The sequence below is a fragment of the Lagenorhynchus albirostris genome, chromosome 11 (genome assembly GCF_949774975.1).
Source record: "Lagenorhynchus albirostris chromosome 11, mLagAlb1.1, whole genome shotgun sequence".
NCBI lineage: Eukaryota > Metazoa > Chordata > Mammalia > Artiodactyla > Delphinidae > Lagenorhynchus > Lagenorhynchus albirostris.
The window spans coordinates 9,754,822-9,761,170 of NC_083105.1; the positions used below are offsets into that span (position 1 = coordinate 9,754,822).

General features: G+C 45.5%; 1 pseudogene; it reads right to left on the reverse strand.

The window, feature by feature from the left end:
* Nucleotides 1-258: 258 nt before the first annotated feature.
* LOC132530098 (small nucleolar RNA SNORA70) lies at nt 259-383 on the reverse strand (annotated as a pseudogene).
* Between the last annotated feature and the right edge of the window lie 5,966 nt (nt 384-6,349).

The window sequence follows — 6,349 nt, forward strand, 5'->3', positions numbered from 1 at the left end:
AAATTCATCTGCATTAAACTTAGTAAATCCCCACTCCTTGGAGATGCGGATCTTCTGGCGGCCAGGGAACTTGAACTTGGCCCTGCCTAGGGCCTCAGTCACACGATCCGTGTTCTGCAGCTTGGGGAAGATGGATATTATGACTTGGCCAATGGGGGCCCTGGCCACTGTGCCCTTGGGCTTTCCAAAGACTGTGCATATCCCTGTCTGGAGCCTAGATTGGGCACAGCATGCCAGTCGTGAATGTCCACTGGAAAGGACTGTCTCCAAGGTCCCTTAGGGGAACCCATACAGGCAACAGACTGCATACACTACCGAGGAGGCTACTGTTTGCAGCCATTGTACACTGGGGAAAAGAGCATGGTTGGCTTAATTGACGGCAGATTATTACTGGTTTTGATCTGTGTTTTCCAGACATAGAGAAGTCCTTCCCCTCAAGCTACTTATGACTTAGAGCAATTGGATAAATTACACCTCTGTCAGAAAAATGGAAATATATTTTTTTTCTCTCTGCCTGGTCCCTCCAGAAACTGGAGATTCTTGTGTTCTGAGCAGCCTTACCAGGTGAATGGGAAAGACTGTCTCCTGGCATGTGTAGGAATCTTGATATTTCGGCGACTTCTAGAAAGGAGAAATCCACGAAGGCAGAATCTGGTGGCAGGCTTCTGTTTCAATAGACATGAAATTCTAGTTCTGTTCGTTGAAGTCTGTATTTATGAAAGTTATTGTGTTAATCACACTTTTGCCCTGATGTTTAGGAGGAAAGGAAAATTACCGAGTGAAGTTATCAGAGTGTAATTACTCATGACTTATCACCGTTTGCTTTAGGTCTACTGCTAAAAGCGCATATACAATGCTTGTGTGACAATTGGGTATAAATGATCAAATGTACGGCCTATAAAGCATTTCTTCATTAACATACCTCTGAGCTTGTTCACAATATACCTGATCAATTTTTCCCCAACATGGATTAACTAGGCAAATACAAAGGAGGCCTAGCACCAAGGGACACGATCTGCACCAGGGGCAAAGAGCTGAATTACCCCAGCATTGAGGGACAGATGTTTTGATCATCAATGTCTTCTACTGAAAGACTTTCAATCAAGAGAGGATATGATGAAAGAAAAATATCTGCACTTATTGATGTATGAGGAAGTCACTGGCTTATACATGGTTTAACTTAAATTTTGCTCATCAAAGCAGCCTGTTTTGTGGCCTTTCAGACATGCATTGTACATCTGCTTTAGCCATCAAGGAGGAGAATGCATTTGAAAGTCAAAATGGAGGAACTGTTGTTCAGACATCCAAGGTAAAACGAAGTGACTGTTGCAGAAGTTCCAGTTGTCACTTCCTTCTACCTCTAACTGCATCTGTTGCACCAAAATGGCAGACAAAGGGATTGAGATCTCAGTCATATAAGACTCAGACCCAGGACTTGGAACTCAAATATATTTCTAATTCGGTATCTATCCATTCCCCCAAATTTAGACAGGATTATGCTCCATTTCAGCAGGAAGTAGCCAGAGTGGTTGTCATCCCATCCCCTGAAGGATTTGGGGAAAGATAAAAGCGAAGTGGGGATTAAAATTGAGTCCCCCTAGAATCGAGTTCCTCTGCCGAGTTTATGATTAACATCTCTATCCAAAACAATTTTTCCTTTTCTTGTCCAACATCTGTTCTCCTCAAGATTGAGGAGTATCAAAGAAAAGGGGGGGAGTGAAACTGAGCAGGGCCCTGTGGGTCTCCTGGACATGGGAGTCTTTCTGTTCAGCCTCCCTGACCTTTCCTGAGTTCCAAACGGCAGGTTCAACACTGGAGCCTACCTGGGTTCCTTGGTGGGACTAATGGTGGACTCTGGGAGGGCTTATGCCAAGGAGTACTACCCAGAACTTCCGCTGCCAGTGTCCTTGTCCCCACAGTGAGCCACAGGCACCCCCAGCCTCTGCAGGAGACCCTCCAACACTAGCAGGTAGGTCTGGTTCAGTCTCCCCTGGGGCCACTACTCCTTCCCCTGGGTCCCGATGCGCACACTACTTTGTGTGTGCCCTCCAAGAGTGGAGTCTCTGTTTCCCCCAGTCCTATTGAAGTCCTGCATTCAAATCCCAGTAACCTTCAAAGTCTGATTCTCTAGGAATTCCTCCAACCGTTGCCAGATCCCCAGGTTGGGAAGCCTGACGTGGGGCTCAGAACCTTCACTCCAGCGGGTGGACTTCGGTGGTATAAGTGTTCTCCAGTCTGTGAGTCACCCACCCAGCAGTTATGGGATTTGATTTTACTATGATTGCGCCCCTCCTACCATCTCATTGTGGCTTCTCCTTTGTCTTTGGATGTGGGGTATGTTTTTGGTGAGTTCCAGTGTCTTCCTGTCGATGATTGTCCAGCAGCTAGTTGTGATTCTGGTGTTCTCACAAGAGGGAGTGAGAGCATGTCCTTCTACTCTGCCATCTTGGTTCCTCTCAGCCCTTTTTGTAGTTTTCATGTGCATTTCTCTGATAGTTAGTGAAGTTGAGTATCTTTTCATGTGCCTCTTGGCCATCTGTATGTCTTCTTTGGAGAAATGTCTATTTAGGTCTTCTGCCCATTTTTTGATTGGGTTTTTTTTTTTATTGAGTTGTATGAGCTGTTTGTATATTTTGGAAATTAAACCCTTGTTGGTCACATCATTTGCAAATATTTTCTTGCAGTCAGTAGGTTGTCTTTTTGTTTTGTTTTGTTTATGGCCTCCTTTGCTGTACAAAAGCTTATAAATTTGATTAGATCCCATTTGTTTATTTTTACAAAAGCAAAAATTTCTATTGTCTTGGGAGACTAACCTAAGAAAACATTGGTATGATTTACACCAGAGAATGTTTTGCCTATGTTCTCTTCTAGATTTCTATGATGTCATGTCTTCTATTTAAGTCTTTAAGTCATTTTGAGTTTATTTTTGTGTATGGTGTGAAGGAGTGTTCTAACTTCACTGACTTACATGTGGCTGTCCAGCTTTCCCAACACCACTTGCTGAAGAGACTCTTTTTCTCCATTGTATATTCTTGCCTCCTTTGTTGAAGATTAATTGACCATAGGTGTGTGGGTTTATTTCTGGGCTCTTTATTCTGTTCCATTGATCCATATGCCTGTTTTTGTGTCAATACCATGCTGTTTTGATTACTGTAGGTTTGTAGTATTGTCTGAAGTCTGGGAGGGTTATGCCTCCAGCTTTGCTCTTTTTCCTCAGGATTGCTTTGGCAATTCTGGGTCTTTTGGGATTCCATATAAATTTTAGGATTATTTATTCTAGTTCTGTGAAAAATGTCATGGGTAATTTGAAAGGGATTGCAAATGACATTCAGCCTGCCTAGTGCCAGTCAAACAGCTGCCTGTCCAGACAGCGTAAAGAGAGCATGCTGGACTGGACATCTAATAATACAGAAAAAAAACATTTCTGCTACAAATGAATGAGAGCTAAATACCCTCCAAGAACTGTCAGCTCCTGATTGGCCATTGGGTTCAGTACACATTTCCCATCAGTATCCAAGCAAATGTTTAGCGTTAATGAGGTTGATGTGAAATTCACGTCCAGTTTGTACTTCACTTCACTTTCCTTTGCACCTACAACACAAGAAGAGATCTATAGAGACACTAGTTCTTAACGTGAGCTTCTTGCAGTCCAGAAAAAAGCCAGGTGCTAGATTATTTCAACCACAGTTCCTTGGGGCTTTCTGAGTCCCTGTTTCACCCAGAGTGTGGGGAGGGACATCTCCCTGTCTTGGGCGATGTCCAAGCTCAAGCCCCCCTCCCAGTTGGGCTCCTGCTGTGCTTTCGGGCCCACGAGGCCCATGAGATATTTGGCTGCATCACCATCCATCACATGTTACCTAACTTCTTCTTTTACTATTTGAACCTAAGTAGTAGTTCTTCAAGTTCAAAAAACAAACAAAAAAGGCAAAAGCAATCATGTTTTTCTATGGATTTCTATTAAATTTATATATTACTTTAGTTTTATCCATTCCTTATTAAATTTATTACAAAGCATTTTCTACGGGTTTTGTCCCTACTGTGAATGGAATTAGAAGATATTCATGAAAAGACACACACCATTACAAAATCAAAATGACAAAGAAACCCAAAACTAAAAGCAAAGTTGTGCCATCGTTCTTGCCAACTCCAGCCCTGTCGAACACCACGGCTTCTAACTACCTCTCTAACTTCCACAGTCCTTTCCTTACAGTTACATGATGTGCTTATACTTCTGGGTCTTGATCCATCATCTTTTGACGTCATTTCTGATCGGGGAGTATGTACACCACAGCATCTTCCTTTCACTCGTCTCTGCCTTGGAAGTGATATCACTGTTCTCAGACCGTCAATTCTTCCCCACCGCCCCAACCCTTCAGCTTAAATTCTATTTTTCATCATGCCAACCATGAACGTCTCCCGTGGCTCCCATATTTGTAACAGGAGGGCTCAGCCTCCCCTGTGTTTCTCCCTGCCAGTCCACCTCCCCTGAAACTTCAGCTTTTCATTTTACATTTCAGAGAAAATATTCTGCTGTGTTAAACACCCACCACTTTCTGCAGCTTAAATCTAAAGGTATGCAGATATTTGTCTCTCCACGAGCAGGAAGAGTTATCCTTCCCTTCATAGTGTTGCAATGTCGCTTGTGCAATGACACTTGTGCACCTCAAAGTCTCTTAGTGTCACGTTCAGAGGTATTTCCCCTTTTGATATTTCATAACCAGACAGGAAGCATGCCCTTGTTAACCCTAATTCTGTTTGGAGCACACCAGAAACCATCCTGGGGACATGGCGGGGTGCCCCAGGGGAACTCATCAGAGGGGAGATTGGGGCCAAAGGACCCCCAGGGAGGATGCAGGACCACTGCTCAGCCCGAGCAGGGCTGGGACAAGAATGAGGGTTCCTGTAAATGTCTCCTGTACAGAAAGAGCAGTCAGATCGATCAAACGAAAATATAGGACCCCAGTTAAATGTGAATATATTTTTGGTTAAGTTCCAAAAATATATATTTGTTGTTTATCTGAAATTCAAAGTTAACCGGGTATGCAGTCTCTGTCACTAGCAGTCCTCTGATAGAGTGCTTGTGTCTGTACCCTCTGACACCTTGACACAGGGCATGGCACCTTCACAGGGTTCCAGGATGATGAAGATACCTACCCTCCAGCTCCCTAGGTGACAAATGCTCCTGTCCCCTCACTCGGGCCCCTCCAACCCTCAGCCCTGACCCTCCTTTGCCCTCTCCAGCCATCTCCCCAGGATCCTGGTCCTGTCTCAGTCCCTCCCCTCTTCCCTGAAGTCTCTCACATGTGCTCTCTGGTCTGACTGGGCCAACTCCAGACTCCTGGGCTGGAAACCCCAGCTTTGCTTGTGACCTTCTCCTGCCCCTCTGTGTGCATCCTAGTATAACTCACAGTCTTTAAGAAAGTGTCTCAGTGTTGGCTAGGGACTGGCACGGACCCAGGTGTGAATCTGGCCCCTACCACGTCCTACCTGTAAGACCTTGGGAAGAGGGGAAAAAGGATTTTGCCTCATAGCAAACTAGTGCTAAGTAGTAATTCCTTGTTCTGAGATTTGGTAAAGTTGGGATAAGCTTATGTGTGAAAAGGGCTTGGTCAACGCGAGGAGACATGGTGAGTTTGCAACCAAAAGGTAGCTGTTAATTTAAAGCCAAGTGAGGGACTTCCCTGGTGGTCCAGTGACTAAGACTCCACGCTCCCATTGCTGGGGGCCCAGGTTCAATCCCTGGTCAGGGAACTAGATCCAGCATGCTGCAACTAAGAGCCTGTATGCCGCAACTAAAAGATCCCGAGTGCCGCAACTAAGACCCAATGTAGCCTAATAAATAAATTAATTAATTACTATTAAAAATAAAATAAAGATAAGTGAAAGGGGTCCCCTCTCAGTCCATCCTCCCTCCCATGGGCGTGACTCCTTCGTCTCTGGGGACTTGCAGACTCCCTGGCACACCTGCAGCAGGAGGGGGCAGGAGACACAGAAATGAGGGCATCAGCTGAGAACACAGCCGGGACCCATCAAAAGAGGCCAGGCCCAGACATCGAGTCAGGAGTGCAGGAGGAGAACCCCTAGGGGTCAGAGGAGGAGACCCCGGGAGGAGGAGGTGAGGCCCCATCAGCGACACTGAGGGGCTCGGGAGCAGGAACCAGCCTGGCCTGGGTCTCGGCCAGAACCGCTCTGCTACTGAGGCCCCCAGTGCTGCCTGTCCACCACGTCTCTCTGGGCACCTGGCTGCACGCGGTGTGAGCCAGAATGTGCCGGAAGACTGCATTATCTGTGGATTGAGTGATTTATTAAATGAGTGATTTCTCCTCTTTTTTATAGTAGCATCATCATC